We start from the raw sequence: 8894 nt of genomic DNA on the forward strand, positions 1-8894 counted from the left end.
TGGGTTGAGGAGTATACAGGATTTCAGTAAACTGACTGTTTTGCAGCAAGACTCAGTTGCACACAGTTCCTCCACATCCACATTACACATGTAAATATGAAATAGCTCAGCTATGTACTTACGCCTGTCTGCTTCACTAAGCTGGTTTTTCTTTGCATGTAGATGTGCGCCAATCACCACCTAATCCCCGTAGATTTTATGGTGTGCCTTCCCTTTTGTTGGAATATATATCCAAGCGGGGCCTCCGAATCGAAAACCACTGCTTAGATATATATGTGTGTGTATAACTGCCAGCTATCCACTGAAACCTGCATCCTCAATCAAGTGGTTTGGCATTTGCAAAGAGCCGATTGTATTGTTTCCCAGACAGACCTAATTGCTTCTTGAACCGTGGCACAAACACAAAACCAATATATGCATAGTAAAAAATAAATAAATAAAATAAATAAATAAATGTGTGTGTGTGTGTGTGTGTGTCAGGTACTTGTTGGGCTATAACGCGCCATAAAACAGATGATTTCTTTTTCTCTTTTCCAGATCGGATGATGACAAGCATATTGGCAGTCCGCGCACATCAATCAAGGCTCACCTACCGGATGATGCTGCTTTCGGATGCCACGCTTTTCTCTCGACTGTTTGATGCAAAGTCCCCGAGATTTGGCCGCCTCTGTCCCCGCACGGGTCCTCCGGTGTCCTCCAGAACCAGGTGTGACCACAATCTCGCCTTGTTGTATTCCCATATGTTGTCGCCAGCGTAATTATGAACGCTCCAGTTGATCAGTGACTGGATACCCAGTGTGATCATGTGCTGCCAGCTCCTCTCTCTCTCTCTCTCTCCCTCTGTCTACTCTCTGTAACTGCTCCCTCCGCCCGATTATCTCCCCGCTGCGGCACTGGCTACATGGAAATACGGAGAAATAAAACGTGCCTGACTCGCCGGCGAACTTGTGCGCGTTATTATGGTAATTAGTCACCGGACCGGTCTGTGCCCGCTCACCCGTGCATCTTTCCAAAATACCCTGGCTCTCAGCTGTATCTGCTATTTGCACTCAATAAATTGCCCCCGAGACGCTGTTTTATTTTTTTCCTGAAAGAGGGAGAGAGAAAAAGAAATCCACTCCAATGTGCCGACTGAGACTGAAGAAGAGGAGCAGAGGAGAGAAAGACTGAGGCGTAAAAGGATGGATAGGATTAAAGGAGAAGGAGGAGCAAGCTGAAACATTTGTGAACGCTTTTCCTCTATTTGCCATTAGAATGAGACTGAATCATACCGTGCATATTTCACAAATCTATCTATCTATCTTGCAGCTCTGAGTCATTCTCCCTTTCTCTCTTTAACTAATGGAGGTCCCTTTTTTGTCTTTCCTTGTTCTCTATGATTAGATGATCATACTGTAATTAGAGCTCCACTCTGATCTGGGAAGCATGTTTGCCAGTTAATGATTCTGTCCAACCAGGCACTGTTAGTCCAACCCTTGACAAAGAACATTTTTAAAGTGGCCCTCAAATCTGTTCCAGTCCCCAGAGTGATGTGGACCACAGCTCTCTGTGGGAGGAACTGAGTTGCGTGAGCACTGTGTAGTGTGGAGCTCGCTGGCAAGGCTGAAATCAGAGCAGCTGCTTGCATCTCAGTTCTCTATCTAAAACCAATACAGCTACAGAGCTGTCCACGAATCAGCTGGCGTGTTTAGGTTTGGCATGCCCTCACCTTCCCTTTCATTATACGTACATAAAGTATGCTGTTTCCACAGCTTTAATATTGTTTCACGCCCTTAATTTATATTCTGTGGGAGGCAGATTTTTATACGTAAAAGGCAAACCTGTATGCAAAAATCAGTGGCTCTCATAAGAGCAGAGCAGCAGTCTGTTGCATTACTGTAATGATTCAGCAGGACCTTGAGAAATGAAAAATTCAGCTCTTCATAGTTTTCAATGCCATCACACACTCCTGTGCCCACAGCGCATCAAATTTATGTCAGTGCTTCTCGGGGAAACAATTACTGTAACATCCAAGTGGCAAATAAAGCCTGACAGAAAGGCAAGGAGGACCGCAACCTAAACAAAAACTGTTTGAGTCGTGTCGTTCCTCAGCTCCGTGCCATTCCTCATCACTTCACTTGATGCATATCTGCTGTGTTTGGAAATGCGCCGCTTAATAATCCTAATCTGAATGATGCCCACGGTGGAGTCACAGAGCTCCAACCGAAGCTGCCACGCTTTCATAAAAATGCTGTGACATGTGCTTTGAGTAAGAAAGCTTGTTTGTAGCTGTCAGAGTTGTTTATCAAAGGCGCATGCCCCTGGCAAACAGTGTCAGTGCTGAGCTGAATGCGCTCGCTGCCCTTAGACATGTGTCACAAGAAACATTACCCCATCATCAACTGAGCTATCTGAGATTATGTGCATGTAAGTCATCGATGGGTGCAGTCACTGCTGTGGCTGCTCTGGCAGGTCCAGAAAGTAGCTCTGCACTTGATTTCTTTTTTTCTTTTTTTTTACACACCTACTGTACAGTCAATTGGTAAGACGAGTAAAGCTTTATGGACTATGTTCTTCAATTATGTGGTTTTCTGTGCTGCATGCTGAGGCGCTCATAGCTCTACCACAACAGTGATGTTTCACTGTAATGTCAGCTGTCTTGTTTTAGTGATGTTGGTGTGCCGTAGTTAGCACTTTTTAAATGTGTTTTGGCTGCCAGGCTACATTTAATTATGTGCATTAAATATGCTTAGTTGTCATAATACAGCTCCATAGTTTCTTATGTGTTTAGGCTGATAGTGTTGCTGTCCTTGAAGACAGTGTTTATTTGCTTCTCATCATTGCTAGCTTTTCAGTTTTTCCTAATGAACTGCTGAATGACTAAATGTGACTTTCTATTAGGAGGGCTACATTGTAATCATACTGCAGATTTAGTGAGAGCTCAGGTGTTATGTAATGCTCTTTTGGTGAATCTTAATAAGGACCTTATATTGCTCATTTAAAGCTCAGTGGTTTTGTTCTGGGGCTCTGCAGGATTCAAAGTTCAAAATAATCTTTATTCATTTTCTGCTATACCTCAGTTCATATTGGGTCTGACACTCCCTTTATGCCAACTCTCTTCTCATTGGCTGTCCCTGGTAAACAGAAGGTTTGAACAGCAGGTGGGCAGGACTTCTGTGCTCACAGCCAGAGCTGTGTGCCAGCGATGATCATATTAGAGGTATCCACTCTCGCTGATTCCACACTGATCGAAGAGTCTGAACCTTTTTGGCTCACAGGAAATAGCTGCAGGTACTCTGTGTTTAATATGATTATCCACTCTTGTAAAAGTATATACAGCAGTATATTTGACAGAAAAAATTTTAAGGAATAACAAGTCACCTTAAACACCACTGAAACGTAGAGTAGTTTGCATTAGCTTTTATTATTCTAGTTGGTTGCGGCATTCTGCTTTATATCATTAAGATGTGATGAAAAATATGGCGATTGAGATCATAATCCTCAAAGTCACCTTTCCCCCTAATCTGTAGGAGTGCCCAGCCAGCATCCAGGATTCAGCAAAGGAGTGAATCTAATGTCTGACCCCCTTGTGACATTCACTTCATCTTTTTTTGTTCCTCCTCTCCCACCGCCGTTTCCCTGCATCAACGCCACGTTTCTTCCCTTATCCTCCCTCTCCATGGCGTCTCAGTGGGAGTGGGAGTGTAATTACGCAGTCAGACAGTGTTTACAGACGCAAAAGCGCCTTAATTTATTCCAACAGTTAGCAGTAATTCCCTAGTTTAATTTATAGCTCCTCCACCCAGTGGGAAAACAAGAGAAGCAGATAGTGAGAACGAGGGGGAGAGAGACGGAGCATATGGACGTTATATTACAGAATACAGTCGGCTACAACTTCTACAAGACGCGCGCACACATAAAAGCCATCACTGGCGATTTTACTGCACATTTAGGTTGTGCTTTTTCCAATCTGCGCCGGGGCTTAGATTGCTGTCACAGTGGAGGGAATGCAAACAAAAGATTTTCATGGTTGTGTTACTGGTAGCTGCAAGCTGTTTGCAGTGTTACTGTTTGCAACCATTATGCATTAAGCTTAAGCGGACGGCAAACTGCTATTCTTGCCAGTTCTGTCTATACAGCTTGTAAAACATGGAGGGAAACTTGGTTTAGTTTGTCTTGACTGTCATTTATTTCACACCGTGAGTGAGTAACAATTTAGTATTACTAGTGTGTCACGTTTCTGTTCTTGTAAACAGATTTGCAGCTTGTTTCAGACACACGTTCCTGTGAACATGGGCTTTTTTCAAATGAGATGAGTATTTTAGTGTGTTTTCTTAACGTAACCCCCCGTCTAAAGCTCTGAAGGCTGGTTAGAAAATTGGCATTGATTACATTCATACTGCCGCCTCACAACAGCTACAATGGCTCTTATTGACTTTTTGGAAAGTATGTGAGGCAAGGTACAAAACCTTAATGACCGCACCAAAAGACTTATGTCAAGATACCCAAGAAAAACAGCCTGCTGAACTGAGGCAACTGGCGCGGAAACACGGCTCTCCATCCTCAGCATGAAAGTGCGGTATTGATGTGGTAGTTGAGTGCAATTTAAACAAGTAGAAAGGAAAAGGAACAAGTTGAAGAGAAACAAGAAAACATGAACCAAACCTTTCTCGAATCTCAAAGCCACCGTCAAAGCTTAAAAACATATTTGAAGTTGTGAAATCTTTAAAACTTGCAGCAAATCCTGTAGGTAGATTGAGGCTGCTTAAAGAGCCTTTACATTGATGCAGACTCTAAGAGAAGCCTTGCTTCCTGGACTCTTTGCTCTCCTCTGCTTTCATATGTTCTGTTTCCACGCAGGGGGAAAACACTGAGAAAACCCTGGCTTCTACAAACTAGACAGCCTGGTTTTGTGCTTAAATCCTCATACATGGGTAAATTGTATTTAGTATAATTCTAGAATACACTTAACTTTCTGGATAGCCAAAATAAAGCTTAAATAATAAAGCTATTAATAGAAGCGTCAGAGTCAAAGCCACAGGGGGCTGATGATGAATGTAATCGATTTTATTTCTAACAGAGAAAAACACATTAAGGAAACAATGCCAAATGAAGGCAGAAACATGGTTCTTTTTTGTGCAGATTTTTTGGTGAAAACAGAGATACTGACTGCTGTGCTGACCGGTTACATGTGGCTGACTTCTCTAGTGATGAACCACCAATGAGGAGTTGATGTGGTGCTGGGTGGAGCCACTGTTCTGTCACCACAAGGAAAAACGAATCAGCTACAGAGCGGATATACACACAAGCACGCTGAGTTCAGCAAGGGAAAAAAAAAGATCATGCACACTTCAGCAAATACGCTGCATCTGTCACGAGTCACACATGTCAGGAACAAAACCACATGAGTATGGCAAAGAGTTGGCTTGTTGGGACAGGCTGCAAAATAATCATGCCAGAGTCGGTGATGTTACTGGGGCGTCCTGATGAGTCAGTAGTCAGCACACAGCTTGGAACTGTTCGTGAGGAATCTTTGAGGAAGCTTCTGTATGGGTAAAATATTTGGAACCCTTTCAAAGGCTTAGCTACCAACAGAAAACAATCACAGTGGCAAAATAAATAGTTCGTCATTAACTAGTATAAAAGAGAACGAATGAAGAATCTCAGACTAATCCCACCTGTTTTTAACTTGACACTCCCAGATGTTTTTCATTTTCGCAGTTGTAGTTTTCAGCAACACTGACTCGACTGTTTCCTCAGATCTTGAGCAGCACCTTCTGGAGCCATGAAGGGCTTTATACAATTTTGTTTTCTCACAGTAGTACTTTCCAACAAACTGAAAACAGGCTTTGATGTTCAAAATCAGAGGCATTCCCTTTTTACACTTTTTCTCGCTTCGGCATTGCGTCGGCACGTTCTGCGCAACATTTTTGAAGTTCTCAGCTCTGAAGATGCATTTCCCAAAAGAATGTCACACAGCAAAACACTAGAGAAACTGCAAAGCAGCTCCACTCACCACTTAAAACCAATTTTTATCAAGGTTTGTGGGCCGTGAAGAATTTTTTGCCACCGTAACGGCAAGTTCTTTTGACACCGTGTGAAACCGTGTTTATAAAATGTGAGAATGCGTTTTTCAGAAGGGACATTTAAATTTGCACAAGTTTTAAGGGAGAGAAAACATTTTTCTCCAAAGATCACACAACAAAGTAAACTATAGTTACAGTATGGTAGAAAAAATAAATAAGTAGAAATAAAATGTATAGCAAACACTTGCAAAACAGAGCTTGGAATCGGTGGACTAGATTCTCAACAACATCACAGCTGATGGGGAACCATTGATGCTGCACCCATCCTCTGCACGCTTACCTATTTTTCCTTTTCTTCTCTTCGCTACAGATGCTTGCTCCGCTTCCATGTCGGTGGGGAAGACTGTTGCCCCCATGAAATGTTTATTTGAGCGGGCTCCTCCAGGTTTGTAACTGTTGCTTTACAGGGCTCAAGCTCTGTAAAAATGCTTTACAATACTTGTACGACTTATATCTATAGGCTTGGGAGATTCTCACAATTAGGAGGACTCTTATGCATATGATGAACTGCACAGTGAAATGGTTCAAGCATATATGGAGAGTAAAACTATTGATCTGATTTATACCACAAAGACTTATAAATCAGTACCAGTTCAGATTGTAAACACAGCATTTGCCTAAATGTGTTAGAACATTTTCAAATTCTAATAGAAGAAGAGAAATGCTCTTTCTGATTTGTACAAGTGTCAAGTGTCAGCAATTTCACACATTGCTTTCACCACTTCAGCTGCTGAGTAATTGAGCCAAACTAAATGAGACAATCTAGTGGAACAATATTGTGGCCACTTTTGTGAAGCAAAAGTGAAATCTGGGCTCTTGAACTGGGTGCAGAAGAGAATGCAAAAATTAAAATGCAACAAAATTTGAAGAGGCTTCCCTGCTTTATCTAACCTCCCATTACACAGAAGAAAAACTCATAGCCCACCCTTACTAACCATTGTCACTTATACAGTCCTTTCAGTACAGTTCTATGGTAGTGTTCACGTCACCCCTTATTAGTTTATATTTCATTTCTAAGGAGACAGACTTTCATGTAATTTTTTAAAGTGACCTGGAGAAGTATTTCTCTGGGACTTGTGAAGGTTTTTCCACAACTTTTCTTTGGACATTAGCTGCGTTTTCACTCATTTTCAGTCCAATACTTGTACCTGATCATTTTCAGATAAATGTTAGTTTGTTTTCCAAGCCATTTAAAACTGACCTATGAATCCTTCAAGTCTAAAAAAAAAAGCACCTAGCAGAAGGAATGAACCAGTGTTGTGTCTACACATATAGGAAAACTTAGCAAGAACCAATTTTAAACTGTATCTTCAGGCATTTTACTACCAGCCTGTCACAAAACATAAGTTGTTCCCATTTCTTTAGTTAAAGTCATGAAAAATGCCAAAGATAAAACTGATTGAAAATTTTTGCACCACAAAGATGATTCCCAAAGATATATTAGCCAGACACCTGGCATATCTCAGCATGGTGTGCAGTATGTCTTTAAAACATTTGAGGGAGCTTAAGAAATAGAAGAAAATCTGACAAAGACCTGACACAGGACCTGGGAGATGCACCTCACCTTGCAGGTGATCCATCTGCTGTTCACCAAAGCCTCAGAGTTATACCAAATTACACTAGAACTGGACTGAAAGTCAGTGGCAACAGGTCTGATGGAGTGATGAGTTTTGATTCATATCACTGTCGGTGCCTACAGCCATCTGGAAAACACACAGTAAAAGCATACCTGGATAGAGAAATCCCAAGTGGAACGCTATCAATCATGGATTGGCCTCTCCAGAGCCCAGACCTCAACATTACTGAAGCAGTGTGAGACAAAAAAAGCAGCCAACATCTAAAAAGACTGAACTATTCACAAAGACTACTTCAAGAAATTACAGGAAAGCTTGCACAAGAGAGTTCAGACTGTGTTAAAGAACAATGGCGGTCATACCAAATAATGACTTTCAGGCTCGTGAGAATTGCACAAACTCTGTTTTTGTGTGATGCCGTTTCTTGTTTTATTCAATTCCTGCACCTATTACATGTTTCCATAGAAGCATATAAAGAAATGCGCAGTGGCTGAAGACTTTAGCACAGTACGGTAAATTCAGTTTCCAAGCCTATAAATAACCTGCAAACATTTTGTGTAATGGGGCTCATCTGATGAAGAATTGCTTGACTAAAGTCAGTGTTTTGTGATCATGCATAAAATGGTCCACTTTCTGTAGAGAAGATGTGAGATTGGGTTTGTGGTGTCCAGGAGTTAGGCTGGGTGTGTATTATGTGAAACACAACACGTGATAAGTTTTTAAATGCTGCGTTTCTTCTTGTTTACCCCCCTCGGGTAAATTTTTAAAAAAGAGTGTAAATCATTTAGTTGCACAAAAAACCCGAAGACCCAATAACACTTCCTCATAAAACACAATCACAGAATAATTTGTGGATAATACATTTAGTGTACAGCCTGTGAAGCTTGAAACAGTGGGCCATTTCACAGCCAGTTTTACTATAAATGGCTCAAAGCCTTCCTCGTCTTAAACGCATTTACATATTCAGAATTGCTACAGCACAAAGATTAAAGAACTAAAGGTGCAATTTTCCTACCTGTCACATCATCCAGTTTTAAACAGCGAGATAAAACTGGGGAAAGTATGTAACAGTCAAGAGTCTCATTCATTTGAAAGTAAATAGGTTTGTGAGAACCATAACAATGTCAGCTTTTCAACCATATCACTTCTTTATGGGGCCTCAGACTATAAAAACTATCACCCTCTCCTCTTTGTCATTTACATTTCACTGTTCATTCTCCACTGAAATCACTCATCTGGCTTCAGTTTCTCTTCA

General features: G+C 41.4%; 1 protein-coding gene across 3 annotated transcripts in view; it reads right to left on the bottom strand.

Annotated features, from left to right (window-relative positions):
• The window catches only part of flrt1a (fibronectin leucine rich transmembrane protein 1a), a 45606-nt gene extending 44431 nt beyond the window's left edge, over positions 1 to 1175 (bottom strand). For 2 of the 3 annotated variants that reach the window (XM_084941878.1, XM_084941876.1), the window contains exon 1: positions 594 to 1175. The gene's annotated coding sequence lies outside the window, so the exon portion shown is untranslated. Of the gene's footprint in view, positions 1 to 589 lie in introns of all 3 variants that reach the window. The other variant, XM_084941877.1, reaches the window with a different exon arrangement.
• Positions 1176 to 8894: the final 7719 nt, after the last annotated feature.

Source organism: Perissodus microlepis, chromosome 10 (genome assembly GCF_051167445.1).
Source record: "Perissodus microlepis isolate ML-2025 ecotype Zambia chromosome 10, ASM5116744v1, whole genome shotgun sequence".
Lineage (NCBI taxonomy): Eukaryota > Metazoa > Chordata > Actinopteri > Cichliformes > Cichlidae > Perissodus > Perissodus microlepis.